Below are 25,190 nucleotides of genomic sequence, written 5' to 3'. Positions count from 1 at the left end.
CCTAGGTGGTGACTGGGCAGCTATAATTGCAGCGGATGGTCAACAAATAGGTGGTTCTAAACCTGAACCTTTAATTGCTAATTTGCCTGGTAGAATAATCGATTTAATGAAAACCTTGATGCCAGCATTGCGCGTTAACTGGGACAAATTGTCCGCGTGCAAACAGAAGAAAGACGAAAGCGTCTCCGACTTTTTCACAAGATTCGAAGAGACTTTCGTGGATCATAGTGGCCAGGATATGAGCACAGAAGGAGGTCAGAGATTATTTGTTGATAAATTTGTGCACAATCTGTTGCCAGAACTTAGTGGTAAATTAAAGAATTCTGAAAGTGCGTGGGCTGTCTCTACGACTGCGCAAATACTTGCGACTGCTCAGTACTATGAAAATAGGGATAAAGAAGAGAAGGAAAAATCAGATAAAAAGACGAAAGATTTAAAAACTAAAGTACTTTTACAGCAAGCTTATCCGCCTCGTACGAATCAGACGAATATGCAGCAAGGGTCATATCAAAGAACGGATTATAATTTTCAAAGGCCACAATACCAATGGAATCAATGTGCTTATTGCAAAAAGGAAGGTCATTACAAAAGTGAATGTCCAGTTCGAACGCAAAATAATGCTGCGGCAGCTCAGAGAGGTCGTGGTAGTTCTATGCAAAACTCTAGAGGTCGAGGACGAGGTGCTATGCCTCCGCAGACGAGTGATCGCCCCTCTAATTATTTCGACCAGCGAAATGGACAATCTGCCCAACAGAATAGGTCTCCACAATATCATGTGGAAGACTATTATGAAGCTAGTGAGGAAGTTCAGCAAAGTGAGTACTAGGACAGCCATGGACAAAGAGAGGGAGTAGTATCAGTTCCAGTAGATCAGAGTGGGCCTTATGTCGCAGTAGCAACATCAGGTATAGTCGAACCGTTTCTGTTGGATACTGGTGCAGCAAAAAGTTCTATCATACATGCGAAACTCCCTGGCGCACCTTTGTCTGGCTCAACAAACGTTTCAGTAGGTTTTTCGGGCGCCCCTGTTCACAACCCTGTTTCTGGTCCTTTGTCTATTTCTGTTGGACCCCGTCAATTGAAAGCACCCCTGATTTTGACGACAGGTTGTAACGAAAATCTGCTTGGTTTAGACTTGTTAAAACGCCTGTACGCGACATTGTACTGTTCTCCAGCAGGAGTACAGCTTACGTTGGGTAAAAGAATAATCTCCCCGATGTACTTGTCGATGGATGCGCTCCCACCAGAGCTGCGTTCACTCCCTGATACTCTTTGGGCGACTGGTCCTAATGATGTAGGTCTATTGGAAATTCCACCCTATGTAGTAACTTTGAAAGCAAATGTTAAACTTCCACGAATTCCACAATACAGAATCTCTAGTGAAGGTGAGCGTGCGCTCCTACTGATAGTACAAGACCTGATCAAGAAAGATGTTGTAGAAGAGACTAGAGGTAATGTCTGTAATAGTCCTGTACTGCCTATTTTGAAACAAACTGACCCTACAAAGCCTCCAGTATATAGGTTCGTAATTGATCTTAGAGAGGTTAATAAAATTGTGATCCCACAGTTTCCTGTGGTTCCAGACATTACTGCATTGTTAACGTTGATTCCTGCTACAGCAGCATGGTTTTCAGTTGTCGACTTGAAAAATGCCTTTTTCAGCATTCCGATAGCCGAGGAAAGCAGAGATATCTTCGGTTTCTCTCTAGGAGGACGAAGTTTTAGATTTAAACGCGCTCCACAAGGTTATTGTGAAAGCCCATCCATTTACAGTCAAGCATTAAAAAGCCAGTTAGATTCCTTCGTACTTCCTAGTGGTTCTGCTTTAGTACAGTATGTCGATGATCTTCTAGTGGCTGCCGATGACAAGGAAACTTGCAAAACAGCTACGATTTCTTTATTGCATCACTTGTCAGATTTGAATCACAAGGTGTCACCTTCAAAAATGCAATACTGCTGCCAAGAAGTGACCTACCTAGGTCATCTCTTGTCAAAGGAGGGAAGGAAGTTGACCCCAGAGAGAATAAAAGCAATTACACAGATGAACGTTCCTAGCACGCAGAGAGAAGTACGTGCCTTTTTGGGTATTACCTCATATTGTAGGCAATGGATCCCAAATTTTTCTCTTCTAGCAAAACCATTGGTAGCCTTGACTGGGAAAGGTGTTCCGAGCCCGGTACCATGGTCTGCTGAATGTCAGCAGAGTTTTTCTGAGTTACGAAATGCACTGTGTTCAGCACCTGTATTGGGTACACCCGACTACAGTAAGCCATTCACGCTCTATGTCCACGAGAGAGAAGGTTGTGCATTGAGTGTTTTGACGCAGAAATTTGGTGATAAACAACGCCCTTGTGCGTATTTTTCATCAACATTAGATCCAGTAGCTAGAGCATTGCCTAGTTGCTTGAGAGCTACAGCCGCAGCTGCAGCTTCCATTCGACAATCTGCTGGTTTAGTAATGAACAACATGCTAGTAGTTATGGTTCCTCATGCTGTGGATACACTCATGAACCGAACCAAGACGCAACACCTTACCAGTGCTAGATTATCAGGTTATGAACTGACACTGTTAGCTAGTCATATTCAGATCAAAAGATGCAATGTATTGAATCCAGCAACATTGTTGCCGACTAGCCAAGAGTCGAGTGATTCCGAACCACACGACTGTTGTTTCAAAACTGAGGAAGAAACAAAAGGACGAATCGATCTAAAAGACACTCCGTTGTCAGAACCAGATGGCACGTTGTATGTTGACGGGTCTTGCTTCAAATTGGAGAATGGTGATGTGACTGCTGCTTATGCAGTAACAACTTTGAGTACGATTGTGGAGACTGCAAGAGTGAGTCAGAATTCTGCCCAGGCTGCAGAATTGATCGCGCTAACAAGAGCGTGCGTTTTAGCTAAGGGAAAGAGAGTGAATGTGTTCACAGATAGTCAGTACGCGTTCGGCGTGGCCCATAGTTTTGGCCGTTTGTGGAAAGAAAGAGGTTTCATTACGTCCCATGGGACTAAGATTCAACATGGTCAGCTAGTTAATGACTTGTTGGAATCTCTAACCTTGCCGACTGAAGTTGCGATTGTGAAATGCAGTGCTCATAAAGCAATCACGGATGATGTTGGTCGTGGGAATGCTTTTGCTGATGAGATTGCAAAACAGACAGCTAGAAATATGATGAGTAGAATGTATGTTGCAACGTCTGCAAGATGGATTTCTGAGTCTGGAATGTGTGAGAACACAGTGGAAAGCGTGAAGGAAATTCAGAAAGAGGCGACTGAGGAGGAAAAACTTGCATGGAGAGAGAGCACGGGTAAATTGGACTCGAGTGGGTGTTGGATTGACTTGTCGGAACAACAGCGTTGGATGTTGCCTGATGCGTATGTGCTTGCAGTAGTAACGATGGCACATGGAACAGCGCACATCAGTTCAAAAGGGATTTGTAAGATGTTGGCTCCGGTCTGGAAGAATGACGGGATTAGTAAGTGTGCAGAGAGAGTGGTGAGAAATTGTATGGTATGCTTGATGCATAATCCTGGCAAGGGAATCCCCACACCTGCAGGTCACTTCGCTCCTCCTTCCTGCCCCTTTGAGGTGATCCAGCTAGACTTCATTCACATGGATCGTTGCAATAATCTGAAATACGTCCTAGTGGTAGTTTGTGCTTTCTCCAGATGGATCGAAGCATACCCACTGAAGGACAATACTGCCTTATCCACTGCCAAAATTCTTCTTAAAGAATACTTCCCCAGATACGGAATGCCACGGATTGTATGGTCAGACAACGGAAGTGAGTTCGTAGGGAAAGTTATGCAGAGTGTGTGTGCCGGCCTAGGGATTAGACAGAAATTTCATAGTGCGAATCATCCCCAGTCCGCGGGTTTAGTCGAGGGTTACAATGGCACCCTTAAACTGAAACTCGCTAAGATACAAGCATCCACGGGTTTGTCCTGGCCAGACGCATTGCCTTTGGCTTTGCTATCAACAAGAGCAACTGTACATTCTAGAGTAGGGCTTAGTCCTTACGAAATAGTTTTTGGCCGTCCTGCAAATGTTTGGGGGGTACCTAGACCGAAAGAATTTAAGCAGCTGGAATACCCAATGTTAATTGATTACCTTTTCGACTTGACTGCTAAATTGAGTCTTATTCACCAACAGGTTTTCGATGCATTGCCAAAGCCACCGGAGAGTCCAGGCCATCAGCTGAAACCGGGTGATCAGGTGGTCATCAGAAATTTTGCAAGAACAAAAAATCTTCAGCCCAGATTCATTGGCCCTTTCCAAGTCCTGCTAGCAACGAGAACTGCTATTCGTGTGGCCGGAAGGAAAAATTGGATCCATACGACACATGCTAAACGTGTGCCTCTGCCATTTCCTTACGACAACTGGGTAAAGAAAGGAATCGGTGTCTCTGAAACGGAACAAGTCCCCAGGTTCATACCTTTCAGCGATGCAGAACTAATCACGGATTCACCAAATTCTGACTCTCCTCCTGAAACTGCTCTTTTGAACCCTGAACATTTGTCATCCACACCCAATGAACATTTGCCATCTGCGAACGTGAACATTGCAACGTCAGCTGAAAATACATTGTTTCCAGATCAGACAGCTCCTGCAAAACTGAGATACAACTTACGTTCTCGCAATATGGACAAATAAAGCAGGAAACTGCCTATTTTCAGATTTGAATTTGCTATACATTGCCTCCAGCCAGGAAGTTTGCTAATACTTTGTATTGTTTCTTTTTGTTTTAAAATTGCCTTGCCGTCTGGGTAGCCGTAGGGTCGTGGCTGTGTGCCTAGTTGAATCTGCGGGGGTCAGACACAAGGTCGATCTTTCTGTTAGTTCTGGGAACTCCCAGGGCTGATAGAGGCATTTTCATCTACGTACACATCATCAGTGGTCGCGAACGGTCGTAGAAGATGGAGCTTCCTGAGCTACAACGAGAAAATGTAATTTGTGTTCGCAGAAATAGACTGTACAGAATACTACACAGCAAATGCTTTCTAATGCAATGTGCAGTTACATTTTTAATTGTTTTGATAACGTTGGTGGGTGGAATCGTCTTTGGTGTACATTTGATTTTTATGCCAGTAACTACAGTACCTTCCCTTGATCCTACTACTTCTACGGTTTCTTCTATGCATTCTTTTCACTCATTTCCTGAACACGAACAAGCTCGACGCTCAGAATTTATTAACAATACATTCGTACAGCTCTTGCATCAACACCAACTGATAGTTAATACTACAAACTGCTGGGTGTGTGGCTTGATACCTCACACTATGGATAAAGGCATTCCCTATCTAGTCTTGCCTTTCAGCTATAATGGATCATTTCAGGCCTTTCAGACCATTTTTTCATATGCCCTTGAGACCTATCCTCCGCGTCCACCACGGTCCACTAAATACAACTCAGCCAACAAAGCTTTAGTCCAGGGAATTATTGACATGATTAAAGACGTCAATAATACTCCATCTTATCCTAGAGATGAATTACTGGTGTATTTGAGTTGGAACTCTACAGAGTATCGCCTTAGTTTGGGAGAAAGCAAGCGTAAAAGCTCCACTTCAGTTTGGGTCGTGCCTCACCGAGGTCAGGTCTGTTTGCAAGGAAATGGGAGAAATCCGAGAGCTCAGCTAGGGAGGAGTGAGTGCGTTGAGACTTACGTATTTCCGTCTAACTCCTCCCCTGCCTTTCTGACTGCTAGGGGTACCTACTTCATTTGTCAGGACAGAGCATATACATGGCTGCCTGCTGACTTTTCAGGTTCATGTTATATTGCTCGATTGTTACCCCCGACATACACTGCTTCTTCAGATTATCACAAAACCAGAGTAGCAAGAGGTGTCTTCAGCAAGGAAGATACCGCTGGTCAAGAAGCTGGAGACTTCTTCAAAGGTTTCCTTCCGTTTTGGGGGCCTATGGCCAATAGTAGAAATCTTCGTCAACTAACACGGGTAGTTGAATCTACAATTACAGAAACTGCAGGTGCCCTTAGTAACTTAACAGCTGAGCTTCAGGCGGATCGTCTCATGACGTTGCAGAACCGTATGGTTCTAGACGTAATACTTGCAGATCGAGGTGGGGTATGCAGAATGATCCAATCGAGCTGCTGTGTCTTTATTCCAAATAATGCTCCAACAGTCTATGAAGCAATCTCTAAGCTACATAAGATTTCCGACTCTATACACGTAGATAAGGGAAACTGGTCCTTCATGGAGTGGTTTTGGACTCTGGTATCAGCGTGGGGATGGAAGGTTCTGATGGTCATTGGTGTCATCCTAGTATTTCTGTTCTCGTGCTGTCTTATTATCCAATGTGGTCCCGCTCTGTGTAGCCTCTGTGCTGCAACCTGTTTCAGAAAACCACCTACATTAGGAGAAAAGACACGAGACAGGATGATGACGCAACAACATGTTGCTGACCTAATGAGCATAGAATTAGACTCTGATATAGACTGAGTAATTGCCTATGTAAGGGCAAAAGGAGGGTCTGAGGTTCCGTGACGATTTTACTCGTGTTTGTAATCATTGTCGTAAATACATAATTTTGGTATCAGTGAACCGCAAATGATCCATTTAGTATATCCTGGTGTTTTCGCTATGCTACGAGCAAGAGCACTCCTGTTACCAACACATTTGTGATTTACCCATGGCATCCATCTTAGAACACGGAAGCCATTTTGTATTCCTTGCCCTCACATAGTCAATGGACACGCAATGACTTCTTTTATTTAAGGACACGTAGGCCTTAACCGGCGATTCACCTTGCTAGTGACACGTGCACCTTAGGCCAGCAACGCTGTGGCAGCATGACTCGGCAAGAACTGCCTCCCCAGCCTGAGGCCAGTCCTGCTATACTGGTTCTTGTGTTCGTTGGCCTGATCATGATTAGGCGGCCGAAGCTGGTAACCGTGCCCATTTACGACCCACAAACATTTCTTATCCTGTCTTTCTATCTTCTGCACCTGGCTCTGCTCCTTTCCTTCTGGGCCTTTATTAGGGGGAGGTAACGAAATTTACGATGAGGCGGTCCGGGTCTTGAATGAAGAATTGACATGGGATTATGATGGACTAGTGGGAACCCCTCATTTGTAATGTTTTGACATCAGATACTGTTGACGATTCCTGTGCAACGCCAAATATTTATTGTTTAAGACACGAATGTTTAGAACTGTGGTAACATGTAAAGAATTTGCCTGAAGCCCAATATTTAGTATATAAGGAGCAACCCTCTTTGTACAAATTGAACAGGCTCCTAGATACTGCCCATGTGTAGTTTCTGTGACTTCTGTGTCCCTGCAGTAATAAACCTTTGGTCTTTGACGCCACCATCGAGAAGCCCGTGTTTCTGTTTGTTTTGTGCACCGAGACAGGTGGAACTCCGGGGTCTTCGGGTGTTATCCCTGACACCTCTGGACGGAACCAAAAAGTCCAGAACTCCAATAAGCTACACAAGATTTCCGACTCTATACACGTAGACAAGGGAAACTGGTCCTTAATGGAGTGGTTTTGGACTCTGGTATCAGCATGGGGATGGGAGGTTCTGATGGTCATTGGTGTCATCCTAGTATTTCTGTTCTCGTGCTGCCTTATTATCCAATGTGGTCCCGCTTTGTGTAGTCTCTGTGCTGCAACCTGTTTCAGAAGACCACCTGCATTAGGAGAAAAGGCACGAGACAGGATGATGATGCAACAACATGTCACTGACCTAATGAGCATAGAGTTAGATTCTGACATAGACTGAGTAATTGCCTATGTAAGGGCAAAAGGAGGGTCTGAGGTTCCGTGACGATTTTACCCGTGTTTGTAACATTGTCGCAAATGCATAATTTTGGTATCAGTGAACCGCAAATGATCCATTTTATATATCCCGGTGTTTTCGCTATGCTACGAGCAAGAGCACTCCTGTTACAAACACATTTCTGTTCCACCCGTGGCATCCATCTTAGAACAAGGAAGCCATTTTGTATTCCTTGCCCTCACATAGTCAATGGACACGCTATGACCTCTTCTCATTTAAGGACACGTAGGCTTTAGCCGGCAATTCACCTTGCTAGTGACACGTGCACCTTAGGCCAGCAACGCTGTGGCAGCATGACTCGGCAAGAGCTGCCTCCCCAGCCTGAGGCCAGGCCTGCTATACTGGTTCTCGTGTTCGTTGGCCTGATCATGATTAGACGGCCGAAGCTGGTAGCCGTGCCCATTTACGACCCACAAACATCTCTTATCCTGTCTTTCTATCTTCTGCACCTGGCTCTGCTCCTTTCCTTCTGGGCCTTTATTAGGGGGAGGTAACGAAATTTACGATGAGGCGGTCCGGGTCTTGAATGAGAAATTGACATGGGATTATGATGGAATAGTGGGAACCCCTCATTCGTAATGTTTTGACATCAGATACTGTTGACGATTCCTGTGCAACGCCAAATATTTATTGTTTAAGACACGAATGTTTAGAACTGTGGTAACATGTAAAGAATTTGCCCCGAGCAGAATATTTAGTATTTAAGGAGTAACCCTCTTTGTACAAATTGAACAGGCTCCTAGACACTGCCCATGTGTAGTTTCTGTGACTTCTGTGTCCCTGCAGTAATAAACCTTTGGTCTTTGACGCCACCATCGAGAAGCCCGTGTTTCTGTTTGTTTGTGCACCGAGACAGGTAGAACTCCGGGGTCTTCGGGTGTTATCCCTGACACCTCTGGACAGAACCAAAAAAAGTCCAGAACTCCAAAAGATCGTGGCATCCACGTCTTTGAAATGGCCGGACGCTTTGCCATTGGCATTATTGTCTATTAGATCAGTGCCACACTCTCGAACTGGCCTCACACCCTATGAGGTGGTGTTTGGAAGGCCGATGAATATTTGTGGAGTTCCAAAGCCTCGTTTGATACATGATGTGCCTTGTATAATGATGAACGATTATTTGGCACGATTAACAAATGATTTATCTTCTATTCATCAACAGGTTCGAGAAGCGCTCCCCGACAATTCCATTGGAGAGGCTCACAATCTTCATCCTGGCGACTTCGTGATGATCAGGGTGTTTGAGAGATCCAGCAGCTTGGAGCCGAGGTGGCGTGGCCCTGAGCAAGTGCTGCTGGCAACGCGGACGGCTGTGCGTGTCACGAATAAGAAGCGGTGGATACATTTGACGCACTGCCGACGTGTCTCTCCAGATCTGGTGAACCCTACTGTGCTGTCCGACTACAGAGACATCTTGGATGCGGAGAAGAGCCCAGCTGTTACGCCTCACGAGTCGGAGGGAGCCTTCCCGGACCACGCAGATTCTGGTGGAGTGAAGTACAATCTACGGCCAAGGAAATAATTTTTTTTGTATTTTTCATGACTGGTTGGTAACCGTTCCGAGGTTTGTGAAACGGAAGCCGGGAATATCAAGGGGGGGGGATCAGTTCTGTCCAGTGTAGCGACACCCGTCTTGAATCTCGGAGAAAAACACAACGGCAGCCTCGGTTCTCAGCACCACATTTTTATTTTTTAGTTCTTTTTCTTGAGACTTCTGTTCATTGTACCATGGCACCTATGACATTGAGAAACAGAAGACTTTTGGGTGCGGTTCTTTTTGTTGCGACAATAGTGGTGATAGCAGTAATAGCTTGGACTATAGAAAGACTATTTCCTGTACTGGACTATTTACTGCCTACCACTCCAATTCCATCTGAACATTTTCATTTTACTTTGCCCTATCACGAAGAAAGACATAGACAGACTTATTTGAATAATAGTTTCATTCAGATATTGCATCACACGCATAACATGACCAACACGTCCAACTGTTGGGTATGTGGGATGTTACCTGGGCATCAGAAGAAGGGAGGAACCCCACTTATTCCTCTTCCTTTTTCTCATAATGGGTCATGCAATGCTTGGTATACTCTTCTCTTTACTTTGAGATGGCCAACAAAAGGTGGACTACTTTTTCGACTGAACAAGGTCTGCTATAATGATCGAGATGGCTATCCACAAGCAGAAGGAACTAAGTTCGAGAGGGAAGAATATCGACCGAACAATGTATCTGCACCTCGCATCTTCACTAATCAGAGACTTACAAATATGTCCAGTTTACATGTAAATACTGTCATTGACACAAAAGCAGATCTCTGTATTAGGAATAAGGGAACCATTCCGGTGGGGAGAAGTGAATGCAATATTACTCTTGCTTTTGATACTCCCAATGGTATTTCATTTGTGGCCTCACGAAACACTTATTTTATCTGTGGTAATAAAGGTTATCATCGCCTTCCTCTTGGATGGTTAGGCACATGTTACATATCCTTTGTATTACCCCCTGTGTTTATTGCCCCACCTATGTACCATAATGATTTTGTATTATATCATGATTTTATTTTGAATAGAGTTAAGAGGACATTGGACATTGATGGGGTTGATCAAACTGACACCTCCCTACAACAATATGTGGATTTTAATTTAAGGTTATTTCTTTTGTGGGCGCTGCTCTAAACAGCAGGAAAATTAGGCGGCTAACACGTGTTGTGGAGGCAGTTGCTAATGAAACTGTTTCTGCTTTAGGGAATATAACTGAAGAGCTCCAGATTACTAGAATTGTTACGCTTCAGAACCGAATGGTTCTGGAGGTAGTGTTAGCTGATCGTGGGGGTGCATGTCTAATCATCGGAAGTAGTTGTTGCGTCTATGTCCCTGACAATTCGCCTTCTGTGTATGATGCCATTTCCAAATTGCACAAAATTGCCTCTGAAATTCACACTGACAATGGTACTTGGACTTTTTCAGGTTGGTTTTGGACTATGCTCAGTACATGGGGCTGGAAACTGCTAACGATCCTATGTGCAATTATTGGAATATTCTTATTTTGCTGTTTATGTATTCAATGTGGTCCTGCTCTATGTTCCGTATGTATTACGGCCTGTATCCCATCCAAACGAGCTATTGCTAAAAATGTACAAATGAGTAATGCCGAAGTGAGGCGGATCATGATGATCGATGTCGAGGATGAGCATCCGGATTATTTCCATTATGAGGTAGCTTCAGCTAAACGCTAAAATTGCCGTCTGTCGTAATTTGGCAGCACCTGAGTTAGCGTTTAGCTCAGCTACACGACCTTTTTATTAACTTGACTTAAGTGTACGGGGCCATTTTGTATTTTGTGGCTTCCATTTTGTACGAACATGCGGCCTCGTGGTAGAGTGTCCTTTTGTCCTTCCTTCATGCCAATGAACCTTCACTTTCCCCAGCAACAGGCTATTTTTAGCGATGGTCAGTTTCACGCATGCGCACACACGATCTCCGGACTAAGAGAGTGGTCACTCTTTAGGAATGTTCCCCTAACTGACCAGTGGTATTAAGCTCCTCCCACATGCTGGCTGTGCGCCAAAAAATGTCCTTATATGTACCTAAAACTGTTCAAATGTGTACCGCCTATCTTTTTATTACCTTTAAACTGTATAAAAGAGGTCGCGCACCGATGTTCGGTGTGATACTTCTTGCAATACCGAAGGGTGCTGTAGGAATGTACCACCACCCCATGGGGTCCTAATAAACTTGACTCTTTGCATTTTCAGTTTCCGTGCCAATTTCCGTCTATGGTGTTTGAGTGTTTTTGCAGAGTATGTAGGCCTGACAGAACCCGATACCTCACCAGCCCGTGGCAGGAGCAGGCCACAGCATGCAGTGACACTGCAAACTGGGCCTTTGTCCTTCTGTCTGTGGCAACCAGCCGCAGACAGACTGAGAATGGGCGGTGGGGCTGCTCTAGTGCTTCGAGGAGGAGTGCAAGGCTCCCCCATCAGGGCGCTGAGGCTTCATGCAGGGAACAGACAGGGCTGATCCCTGCAATACCCAAAATTACGGACAAAAGGCGCCCGTAAAAGGGATCCTCATGGACACCGGGCGTGAGACCGACGGGCGGGTGGACACCCTACTGTCAAGGGGCCCATTGTATGCATTTAAAAATAATTATCAGGGAAACTCTTGTCTGTATTTATCTGCAAACTTAAGTCCGAGCTGGGAGGGCGCCCTGCTCACAATACACGGGAGTCTCGGACCCCTCATGGGTGGATCTGCCCCCCCCACCACACACACACAGCCCAGAGGGGAGGAGCAGCTGAGGTGCCAGGGGCATCTGTTTGCTGCAGCGCGAGGTGCAGGGGTTCAAATAAAGCATACCCTCGCAAGGAGGGTGCTGCCGTGACCCCGCGTTTGGAGTGACGGCACCACTCCCCCCAGTGACTTGTGGGCATCAACTAACTTGCTGGGAGAAGCCAGGTGGGATGAAAACACTGTTGGGTCTCTCAGAAGGGTGTGACTAACATCATTAGGGGCGTGGTTTATAACAAATAAGCTACAAATCTTTGCTGAGCATAGTGTTCCGCCCGACTTGTATTTTTGCAGTTTCTGTCCTTGCATCCAGATACATGATACAACAAGTAACATCATACCTACAGCAAGCCAGGACTATTTCCTTTGTCCATGCTTGTTAGTTGCATAAAATAAAAAAGCAGCAACTATGGCTGGTATAGAATATTGAAAACGCTTCCGCTTAAAGCCCTGGTGACATCAGGACAATAACTTCAATAACATACATACGTTTCAATACAAATTTCAAGCAAATATTCCAGCAATAACCATGTTCAATCTTTGGCACATTTTGAAGACATTAAGTATTGCTATACAAAACATATAAATCCAGACCTGTGGGCTTTGCCAATGCTTGTTTTAGTAAAAGCTCATTTCCTGCAAAAATGATGTCATCCTATCGAGGTCCTGCTTTAAGGAGCAGGTCAACCCTGCCCTACAGAGAACCGGTTTAGCCTGGCCTTTCAGTATTTACAAAACTCAATGTGCGTGGCCGGAAGCGGAGGTGGGGTTGGGGGGAGGGGTCTAGGGGTGACAGGGTCGCCAGACTTCCTGTAGCCAACCTTTGCACTTAGGAGGAGGACATAACCAGCTTTGCTTGTTATGTTGCTATATTTTCGGAATTTGTTTCCAAATTGCACTAACTGCGTATTTCCGATTGTGTGAGCTTGTGGGTAACTCTATTGAATTTTGGAAGCTAGCAGTATGCCTTTCGTCTGTCTGCCTGGCACCGCGGGCAGTCGTGCTGTGCTGTGCTGTGCTTTCAGCGGAGGCCCGACTTAGCTAAGGCCTCGGTGATGTCTCTGCGGTGGCCTGACGGAGGGGCCACCCATGCTGTGCCCACTGGGTTCCGTGCCCAGGCTGATCAGAGGGGCAGACAGGGCGCCATGGACCCGAATGCAAGCAAGGACATTGGCTACCCACCACCTGATTTTATAGTATAAGAAAAAAATAAACAGCCACCAATTGTGGTGAAGTGGACCCTTCATGCCCGGGCCCTGGTGCCACTGCACCTGTTGCACTATTGATGTCTGCGCACCCGAGGCTGCACATGTTCTCGTGCAAAAATTCCCGAATATACATTTACAGAACATATGTCTGTCCAGTCCAGGCAGTCACGCGGATATGGGCAGAGTGTGGACGTGGATGGGGGAAGGGAGGGGGCATTTCGCAGATAGAGGGTCTGTGGTTGTTCTTCTGCCCTCACACATGCCCCCGTACCCGCGTGCCTGCCTGTACTGGTTCCACCGCCGAGCCTCTGTGGTTGTTCTTATGCCTTCACACATGCCCCCATACCCGCGTGACTGCCTGGATTAGCTACACCGCCGAGCCTCTGTGGTTGTTCTTCTGCCCTCACACATGCCTCCATACCCGCGTGACTGCCTGTACTGGTTCCACCGCCGAGCCTCTGTGGTTGTTCTTCTGCCCTCACAAATGCCCCCATACCCGCGTGACTGCCTGGACTGGCTCCACCGCTGAGCCTCTGTGGTTGTTCTTCTGCCCTCACACATGCACCCATACCCGCGTGACTGCCTGGACTGGATCCACCGCTGAGCCTCTGTGGTTGTTCTTCTGCCCTCACACATGCCCCCATACCAGCGTGACTGCCTGGACTGGCTCCACCGCTGAGCTTCAGTGGTTGTTCTTCTGCCTTCACACATGCCCCCATACCCGCGTGACTGCCTGGACTGGCTCAACCGCTGAGCCTCTGTAGTTGTTCTTCTGCCCTCCACATGCCCCCATACCCGCGTGACTGCCTGGACTGGTTCAACCGCTGAGCCTCTGTGGCTGTTCTTCGGCCCTCACACATGCCCCCATACCCACGTGACTGCTTGGACTGCTTCCACCACTGAGCCTCTGTGGCTGTTCTTCTGCCCTCACACATGCCCCCGTACCCGCGTGCCTGCCTGGACTGGCTCCACCGCTGAGCCTCTGTGGCTGTTCTTCTGCCCTCACACATGCCCCCGTACCTGCGTGACTGCCTGGACTGGCTCCACCACCGAGCCTCTGTGGTTGTTCTTCTGCCCTCACACATGCCCCCATACCCACGTGCCTGCCTGGACTGCTTCCACCGCTGAGCCTCTGTGGTTGTTCTTCTGCCCTCACACATGCCCCCATACCCACATGCCTGCCTGGACTGGCTCCACCGCTGAGCCTCTGTGGCTGTTCTTCTGCCCTCACACATGCCCCCGTACCCACGTGACTGCCAGGACTGGCTCCACCGCCCAGCCTCTCTGGTTGTTCTTCTGCCCTCACACATGCCCCCATACCCACGTGCCTGCCTGGACTGCTTCCACCGCTGAGCCTCTGTGGTTGTTCTTCTGCCCTCATACCCGCGTGCCTGCCTGGACTGGCTCCACCGCTGAGCCTCTGTGGTTGTTCTTCTGCCCTCACACATGCCCCCATACCCGTGTGCCTGCCTGGACTGGCTCTACCGCTGAGCCTCTGTGGTTGTTCTTCTGCCCTCACACATGCCCCCATACCCACGTGACTGCCTGGAATGGCTCCACCGCCAAACCTCTGTGGTTGTTCTTCTGCCCTCACACATGCCCCCGTACCCGCGTGCCTGCCTGGACTGGCTCTACCGCTGAGCCTCTGTGGTTGTTCTTCTGCCCTCACACATGCCCCCATACCCGCGTGCCTGCCTGGACTGCTTCCACCGCTGAGCCTCTGTGGCTGTTCTTCTGCCTCACACATGCCCCCGTACCCGCGTGACTGCCTGGACTGGCTCCACCGCTGAGCCTCTGTGGTTGTTCTTCTGCCCTCACACATGCCCCCATACCCGCGTGCCTGCCTGGACTGGCTCTACCACTGAGCCAATGTGGATGTTCTTCTGCCCTCACACATGCCCCCATACCCGCGTGCCTGCCTTGACTGGCTCCACCTCTGAGCCTCTGTGGTTGTTCTTCTGCCCTCACACATGCCCCCATACCCACATGCCTGCCTGGACTGGCTCCACCGCTGAGCCTCTGTGGCTGTTCTTCTGCCCTCACACATGCCCCCGTACCCACGTGACTGCCAGGACTGGCTCCACCGCCCAGCCTCTCTGGTTGTTCTTCTGCCCTCACACATGCCCCCATACCCACGTGCCTGCCTGGACTGCTTCCACCGCTGAGCCTCTGTGGTTGTTCTTCTGCCCTCATACCCGCGTGCCTGCCTGGACTGGCTCCACCGCTGAGCCTCTGTGGTTGTTCTTCTGCCCTCACACATGCCCCCATACCCGTGTGCCTGCCTGGACTGGCTCTACCGCTGAGCCTCTGTGGTTGTTCTTCTGCCCTCACACATGCCCCCATACCCACGTGACTGCCTGGAATGGCTCCACCGCCAAACCTCTGTGGTTGTTCTTCTGCCCTCACACATGCCCCCGTACCCGCGTGCCTGCCTGGACTGGCTCTACCGCTGAGCCTCTGTGGTTGTTCTTCTGCCCTCACACATGCCCCCATACCCGCGTGCCTGCCTGGACTGCTTCCACCGCTGAGCCTCTGTGGCTGTTCTTCTGCCTCACACATGCCCCCGTACCCGCGTGACTGCCTGGACTGGCTCCACCGCTGAGCCTCTGTGGTTGTTCTTCTGCCCTCACACATGCCCCCATACCCGCGTGCCTGCCTGGACTGGCTCTACCACTGAGCCAATGTGGATGTTCTTCTGCCCTCACACATGCCCCCATACCCGCGTGCCTGCCTTGACTGGCTCCACCTCTGAGCCTCTGTGGTTGTTCTTCTGCCCTCACACATGCCCCCATACCCGCATGCCTGCCTGGACTGCTTCCACCGCTGAGCCTCTGTGGCTGTTCTTCTGCCTCACACATGCCCCCGTACCGGCGTGACTGCCTGGACTGGCTCCACCGCCGAGCCTCTGTGGTTGTTCTTCTGCCCTCACACATGCCCCCATACCCGCATGCCTGCCTGGACTGCTTCCACCGCTGAGCCTCTGTGGCTGTTCTTCTGCCCTCACACATGCCCCCATACCCACGTGACTGCCTGGAATGGCTCCACTGCCAAACCTCTGTGGTTGTTCTTCTGCCCTCACACATGCCCCCGTACCCGCGTGCCTGCCTGGACTGGCTCTACCGCTGAGCCTCTGTGGTTGTTCTTCTGCCCTCACACATGCCCCCATACCCGCGTGCCTGCCTGGACTGCTTCCACCGCTGAGCCTCTGTGGCTGTTCTTCTGCCTCACACATGCCCCCGTACCCGCGTGACTGCCTGGACTGGCTCCACCGCTGAGCCTCTGTGGTTGTTCTTCTGCCCTCACACATGCCCCCATACCCGCGTGCCTGCCTGGACTGGCTCTACCACTGAGCCAATGTGGATGTTCTTCTGCCCTCACACATGCCCCCATACCCGCGTGCCTGCCTTGACTGGCTCCACCTCTGAGCCTCTGTGGTTGTTCTTCTGCCCTCACACATGCCCCCATACCCGCATGCCTGCCTGGACTGCTTCCACCGCTGAGCCTCTGTGGCTGTTCTTCTGCCTCACACATGCCCCCGTACCGGCGTGACTGCCTGGACTGGCTCCACCGCCGAGCCTCTGTGGTTGTTCTTCTGCCCTCACACATGCCCCCATACACGCGTGCCTGCCTGGACTGGCTCTACCGCTGTGCCTCTGTGGTTGTTCTTCTGCCCTCACACATGCCCCCATGCCCGCGTGCCTGCCTGGACTGGCTCTACCACTGAGCCAATGTGGATGTTCTTCTGCCCTCACACATGCCCCCATACCCGCGTGCCTGCCTTGACTGGCTCCACCTCTGAGCCTCTGTGGTTGTTCTTCTGCCCTCACACATGCCCCCATACCCGCATGCCTGCCTGGACTGCTTCCACCGCTGAGCCTCTGTGGCTGTTCTTCTGCCTCACACATGCCCCCGTACCGGCGTGACTGCCTGGACTGGCTCCACCGCCGAGCCTCTGTGGTTGTTCTTCTGCCCTCACACATGCCCCCATCCCTGCATGACTGCCTGGACTGCTTCCACCGCCGAGCCTCTGTGGTTGTTCTACTGCCCTCACACATGCCCCCATACCCGCGTGCCTGCCTGTACTGGTTCCGCCGCTGAGCCTCTGTGGTTGTTCTTCTGCCCTCACACATGCCCCCATACCCGCGTGACTGCCTGGACTGGCTCCACCGCTGAGCCTCTGTGGTTGCTCTTCTGTCCTCACACATGCCCCCATACCCGCGTGACTGCCTGGACTGGCTCCACCGCCGAGCCTCTGTGGTTGTTCTTCTGCCCTCACACATGCCTCCATACCCGCGTGACTGCCTGTACTGGTTCCACAGCCGAGCCTCTGTGGTTGTTCTTCTGCCCTCACACATGCCCCCATACCCGCATGACTGCCTGGACTGGCTCCACCGCCGAGCCTCTGTGGTTGTTCTTCTGCCCTCACACATGCCCCTATACCTGCGTGACTGCCTGGACTGGATCCACCGCTGAGCCTCTGTGGTTGTTCTTCTGCCCTCACACATGCCCCCGTACCCGCGTGACTGCCTGGACTGGCTCCACCGCCGAGCCTCTGTGGTTGTTGGTCTACTGCCCTCACACATGCCCCCATACCCACGTACCTGACCGGACTGCTTCCACCGCTGAGCCTCTGTGGCTGTTCTTCTGACTCACACATGCCCCCGTACCCACGTGACTGCCTGGACTGGCTCCACCGCTGAGCCTCTGTGGTTGTTATTCTGCACTCAAAAATGCCCCATACACGCATGCCTGCCTGGACTGGCTCTACCGCTGAGCCTGTGTGGTTGTTATTCTGCACTCAAACATGCCCCATACACGCATGCCTGCCTGGACTGGCTCCACCGCTGAGCCTCTGTGGCTGTTCTTCTGCCCTCACACATGCCCCCATACCCGCGTGACTGCCTGGACTGGCTCCACCGCCGAGCCTCTGTGGTTGTTCTTCGGCCCTCACACATGCCTCCATACCCGCGTGACTGCCTGTACTGATTCCACCACCGAGCCTCAGTGGTTGTTCTTCTGCCCTCACACATGCCCCCATACCCACTTGACTGCCTGGACTGGCTCCACCGCTGAGCCTCTGTAGTTGTTCTTCTGCCCTCACACATGCCCCCATACCCGCGTGCCTGCCTGTACTGGTTCCACCACAGAGCCTCTGTGGTTGTTCTTCTGCCCTCACACATGCCCCCATACCCGCGTGACTGCCTGGACTTGCTCCACCGCTGAGCCTCTGTAGTTGTTCTTCTGCCCTCACACATGCCCCCATACCCGCGTGACTGCCTGGACTGGATCCACCGTTGAGCCTCTGTGGTTGTTCTTCTGCCCTCACACATGCCCCCATACCAGCGTGACTGCCTGGACACGCTCCACCGCTGAGCCTCTGTGTTGTTCTTCTGCCCTCACACATACCCCCATACCTGCGTGACTGCCTGGACTTGCTCCACCGCTGAGCCTCTGTAGTTGTTCTTCTGCCCTCACACATGCCCCCATACCCGCGTGACTGCCTGGACTGGATCCACCGTTGAGCCTCTGTGGTTGTTCTTCTGCCCTCACACATGCCCCCATACCAGCGTGACAGCCTGGGCTGGCTCCACCGCTGAGCCTCTGTGTTGTTCTTCAGCCCTCACACATGCCCCCATACCCGCGTGCCTGCCTGGACAGCTTCGCCCGCTGAGCCTCTGTGGCTGTTCTTCTGCCTCACATATGCCCCCGTACCCGCGTGACTGCCTGGACTGGCGCCACCGCCGAGCCTCTGTGGTTGTTCTTCTGCCCTCACACATGCCCCTGTACCCACGTGCCTGCCTGGACTGGCTCTACCGCTGAGCCTCTGTGGCTGTTCTTCTGCCCTCACACATGCCCACGTACCCGCGTGACTGCCTGGACTGGCTCCACCGCCGAGCCTCTGTGGTTGTTCTTCTGCCCTCACACATGCCCCCATACCCACGTGCCTGCCTGGACTGCTTCCACCGCTGAGCCTCTGTGGTTGTTCTTCTGCCCTCACACATGCCCCCATACCCACATGCCTGCCTGGACTGGCTCCAACGCTGAGCCTCTGTGGCTGTTCTTCTGCCCTCACACATGCCCCCGTACCCGCGTGACTGCCAGGACTGGCTCCACCGCCGAGCCTCTGTGGTTGTTCTTCTGCCCTCACACATGCCCCCATACCCACGTGCCTGCCTGGACTGCTTCCACCGCTGAGCCTCTGTGGTTGTTCTTCTGCCCTCACACATGCCCTCATACCCGCGTGCCTGCCTGGACTGGCTCCACCGCTGAGCCTCTGTGGTTGTTCTTCTGCCCTCACACATGCCCCCATACCCGCGTGCCTGCCTGGACTGGCTCTACCGCTGAGCCACTGTGGTTGTTCTTCTGCCCTCACACATGCCCCCATACCCACGTGACTGCCTGGAATGGCTCCACCGCCGAACCTCTGTGGTTGTTATTCTGCCCTCACACATGCCCATATACCCGCGTGCCTGCCTGGACTGGCTCTACCGCTGAGCCTCTGTGGTTGTTCTTCTGCCCTCACACATGCCCCCATACCCACGTGCCTGCCTGGACTGCTTCCACCGCTGAGCCTCTGAGGCTGTTCTTTTGCCTCACACATGCCCCCGTACCCGCGTGACTGCCTGGACTGGCTCCACCGCTGAGCCTCTGTGGTTGTTCTTCTGCCCTCACACATGCCCCCATACCCGCGTGCCTGCCTGGACTGGCTCTACCGCTGAGCCAATGTGGATGTTCTTCTGCCCTCACACATGCCCCCATACCCGCGTGCCTGCCTTGACTGGCTCCACCTCTGAGCCTCTGTGGTTGTTCTTCTGCCCTCACACATGCCCCCATACCCGCATGCCTGCCTGGACTGCTTCCACAGCTGAGCCTCTGTGGCTGTTCTTCTGCCTCACACATGCCCCCTTACCGGCGTGACTGCCTGGACTGGCTCCACCGCCGAGCCTCTGTGGATGTTCTTCTGCCCTCACACATGCCCCCATACACGCGTGCCTGCCTGGACTGGCTCTACCGCTGAGCCTCTGTGGTTGTTCTTCTGCCCTCACACATGCCCCCATGCCCGCGTGCCTGCCTGGACTGGCTCCACCGCTGAGCCTCTGTGGTTGTTCTTCTGCCCTCACACATGCCCTCATACTCACGTGACTGCCTGGACTGCTTCCACCGCTGAGCCTCTGTGGCTGTTCTTCTGCCCTCACACATGCCCCCATCCCTGCGTGACTGCCTGGACTGCTTCCACCGCCGAACCTCTGTGGTTGTTCTACTGCCCTCACACATGCCCCCATACCCGCGTGCCTGCCTGTACTGGTTCCGCCGCTGAGCCTCTGTGGTTGTTCTTCTGCCCTCACACATGCCCCCATACCCGCGTGACTGCCTGGACTGGCTCCACCGCTGAGCCTCTGTGGTTGCTCTTCTGCCCTCACACATGCCCCCATACCCACGTGACTGGCTGGACTGGCTCCACCGCCGAGCCTCTGTGGTTGTTCTTCTGCCCTCACACATGCCTCCATACCCGCGTGACTGCCTGTACTTGTTCCACAGCCGAGCCTCTGTGGTTGTTCTTCTGCCCTCACACATGCCCCCATACCCGCGTGACTGCCTGGACTGCCTCCACCTCTGTGCCTTCGTGGTTGTTCTTCTGCCCTCACACATGCCCCCATACCCACATGCCTGCCTGGACTGCTTCCACCGCTGAGCCTCTGGGGCTGTTCTTCTGCCTCATACATGCCCCCGTACCAGCGTGACTGCCTGGACTGGCTCCACCGCCGAGCCTCTGTGGTTGTTCTTCTGCCCTCACACATGCCCCCATACACGCGTGCCTGCCTGGACTGGCTCTACTGCTGAGCCTCTGTGGTTGTTCTTCTGCCCTCACACATGCCCCCATGCCCGCGTGCCTGCCTGGACTGGCTCCACCGCTGAGCCTCTGTGGTTGTTCTTCTGCCCTCACACATGCCCCCATACCCACGTGACTGCCTGGACTGCTTCCACCGCTGAGCCTCTGTGGTTGTTCTTCTGCCCTCACACATGCCCCCATACCCGCGTGACTGCCTGGACTGGCTCCACTGCTGAGCCTCTGTGGTTGCTCTTCTGCCCTCACAGATGCCCCCATACCCGCGTGACTGCCTGGACTGGCTCCACCACCAAGCCTCTGTGGTTGTTCTTCTGCCCTCACACATGCCTCCATACCCACGTGACTGCCTGTACTGGTTCCACCGCCGAGCCTTTGTGGTTGTTCTTCTGCCTCACACATGCCCCCGTAGCCGCGTGACTGCCTGGACTGGCTCCACCGCCGAGCCTCTGTGGTTGTTCTTCTGCCCTCACACATGCCCCCATACCCACGTTCCCGACCGGACTGCTTCCACCGCTGAGCCTCTGTGGCTGTTCTTCTGACTCACACATGCCCCCGTACCCACGTGACTGCCTGGACTGGCTCCACCGCCGAGCCTCTGTGGTTGTTATTCTGCACTCAAACATGCCCCATACACGCATGCCTGCCTGGACTGGCTCTACCGCTGAGCCTGTGTGGTTGTTCTTCTGCCCTCACACATGCCCCCATACCCGCGTGCCTGCCTGGACTGGCTCCACCGCTGAGCCTCTGTGGTTGTTCTTCTGCCCTCACACATGCCCCCATACCCGCGTGACTGCCTGGACTGCTTCCACCGCTGAGCCTCTCTGGCTGTTCTTCTGCCCTCACACATGCCCCCATACCCGCGTGACTGCCTGGACTGGCTCCACCGCCGAGCCTCTGTGGTTGTTCTTCGGCCCTCACACATGCCTCCATACCCGCGTGACTGCCTGTACTGATTCCACCACCGAGCCTCAGTGGTTGTTCTTCTGCCCTCACGCATGCCCCCATACCCACTTGACTGCCTGGACTGGCTCCACCGCTGAGCCTCTGTGGTTGTTCTTCTGCCCTCACACATGCCCCCATACCAGCGTGCCTGCCTATCCTGGTTCCACCGCGGAGCCTCTGTGGTTGTTCTTCTGCCCTCACACATGCCCCCATACCCGCGTGACTGCCTGGACTGGCTCCACCGCCGAGCCTCTGTGGTTGTTCTTCTGCCCTCACACATGCCTCCATACCCGCGTGACTGCCTGTACTTGTTCCACAGCCGAGCCTCTGTGGTTGTTCTTCTGCCCTCACACATGCCCCCATACCCGCGTGACTGCCTGGACTGCCTCCACCTCTGTGCCTCTGTGGTTGTTCTTCTGCCCTCACACATGCCCCCATACCCACATGCCTGCCTGGACTGCTTCCACCGCTGAGCCTCTGGGGCTGTTCTTCTGCCTCATACATGCCCCCGTACCAGCGTGACTGCCTGGACTGGCTCCACCGCCGAGCCTCTGTGGTTGTTCTTCTGCCCTCACACATGCCCCCATACACGCGTCCCTGCCTGGACTGGCTCTACTGCTGAGCCTCTGTGGTTGTTCTTCTGCCCTCACACATGCCCCCATGCCCGCGTGCCTGCCTGGACTGGCTCCACCGCTGAGCCTCTGTGGTTGTTCTTCTGCCCTCACACATGCCCCCATACCCACGTGACTGCCTGGACTGCTTCCACCGCTGAGCCTCTGTGGTTGTTCTTCTGCCCTCACACATGCCCCCATACCCGCGTGACTGCCTGGACTGGCTCCACTGCTGAGCCTCTGTGGTTGCTCTTCTGCCCTCACACATGCCCCCATACCCGCGTGACTGCCTGGACTGGCTCCACCGCCGAGCCTCTGTGGTTGTTCTTCTGCCCTCACACATGCCTCCATACCCACGTGACTGCCTGTACTGGTTCCACAGCCGAGCCTCTGTGGTTGTTCTTCTGCCCTCACACATGCCCCTTATACCCGCGTGACTGCCTGGCTGCCTCCACCGCTGAGCCTCTGTGGTTGTTCTTCTGCCCTCACACATGCCCCCATACCTGCGTGACTGCCTGGACTGGCTCCACCGCTGAGCCTCTGTAGTTGTTCTTCTGCCCTAACACATGCCCCCATACCCGCGTGCCTGCCTGGACTGCTTCCACCGCTGAGCCTCTGTGGCTCTTCTTCTGCCTCACACATGCCCCCGTACCCGCGTGACTGCCTGGACTGGCTCCACCGCCGAGCCTCTGTGGTTGTTCTTCTGCCCTCACACAGGCCCCCATACCTGCGTGCCTGCCTGGACTGGCTCTACCGCTGAGCCTTTGTGGTTGTTCTTCTGCCTCACACATGCCCCCGTACCCGCGTGACTGCCTAGACTGGCTCCACCGCCGAGCCTCTGTGGTTGTTCTTCTGCCCTCACACATGCCCCCATACCCACGTGCCTGACCGAACTGCTTCCACCGCTGAGCCTCTGTGGCTGTTCTTCTGACTCACACATGCCCCCGTACCCACGTGACTGCCTGGACTGGCTCCACCGCCGAGCCTCTGTGGTTGTTATTCTGCACTCAAACATGCCCCATACACGCATGCCTGCCTGGACTGGCTCTACCGCTGAGCCTGTGTGGTTGTTCTTCTGCCCTCACACATGCCCCCATACCCGCGTGCCTGCCTGGACAGGCTCCACCGCTGAGCCTCTGTGGTTGTTCTTCTGCCCTCACACATGCCCCCATACCCGCGTGACTGCCTGGACTGCTTCCACCGCTGAGCCTCTCTGGCTGTTCTTCTGCCCTCACACATGCCCCCATACCCGCGTGACTGCCTGGACTGGCTCCACCGCCGAGCCTCTGTGGTTGTTCTTCGGCCCTCACACATGCCTCCATACCCGCGTGACTGCCTGTACTGATTCCACCACCGAGCCTCAGTGGTTGTTCTTCTGCCCTCATGCATGCCCCCATACCCACTTGACTGCCTGGACTGGCTCCACCGCTGAGCCTCTGTGGTTGTTCTTCTGCCCTCACACATGCCCCCATACCAGCGTGCCTGCCTATCCTGGTTTCACCGCGGAGCCTCTGTGGTTGTTCTTCTGCCCTCACACATGCCCCCATACCCGCGTGACTGCCTGGACTGGCTCCACCGCTGAGCCTCTGTGGTTGTTCTTCTGCCCTCACACATGCCCCCATACCCGCGTGACTGCCTGGACTGGCTCCACCGCCGAGCCTCTGTGGTTGTTCTTTGGCCCTCACACATGCCTCCATACCCGCGTGACTGCCTGTACTGGTTCCACCACCGAGCCTCTGTGGTTGTGTTTCTGCCCTCACACATGCCCCCATACCCGCTTGACTGCCTGGACTTGCTCCACCGCTGAGCCTCTGTAGTTGTTCTTCTGCCCTCACACATGCCCCCATACCCGCGTGACTGCCTGGACTGGATCCACCGTTGAGCCTCTGTGGTTGTTCTTCTGCCCTCACACATGCCCCCATACCAGCGTGACTGCCTGGACTGGCTCCACCGCTGAGCCTCTGTGTTGTTATTCAGCCCTCACACATGCCCCCATACCCGCGTGCCTGCCTGGACAGCTTCGCCCGCTGAGCCTCTGTGGCTGTTCTTCTGCCTCACATATGCCCCCGTACCCGCGTGACTGCCTGGACTGGCGCCACCGCCGAGCCTCTGTGGTTGTTCTTCTGCCCTCACACATGCCCCCATACCCACGTGCCTGCCTGGACTGGCTCTACCGCTGAGCCTCTGTGGCTGTTCTTCTGCCCTCACACATGCCCCCATACCCACATGCCTGCCTGGACTGGCTCCACCGCTGAGCCTCTGTGGCTGTTCTTCTGCCCTCACACATGCCCCTGTACCCGCATGACTGCCAGGACTGGCTCCACCGCCGAGCCTCTGTGGTTGTTCTTCTGCCCTCACACATGCCCCCATACCCACGTGCCTGCCTGGACTGCTTCCACCGCTGAGCCTCTGTGGTTGTTCTTCTGCCCTCACACATGCCCTCATACCCGCGTGCCTGCCTGGACTGGCTCCACCGCTGAGCCTCTGTG

The sequence above is a fragment of the Lissotriton helveticus genome, chromosome 8 (assembly GCF_964261635.1).
Source record: "Lissotriton helveticus chromosome 8, aLisHel1.1, whole genome shotgun sequence".
Lineage (NCBI taxonomy): Eukaryota > Metazoa > Chordata > Amphibia > Caudata > Salamandridae > Lissotriton > Lissotriton helveticus.
Note: the sequence above shows the minus strand (reverse complement) of the source record.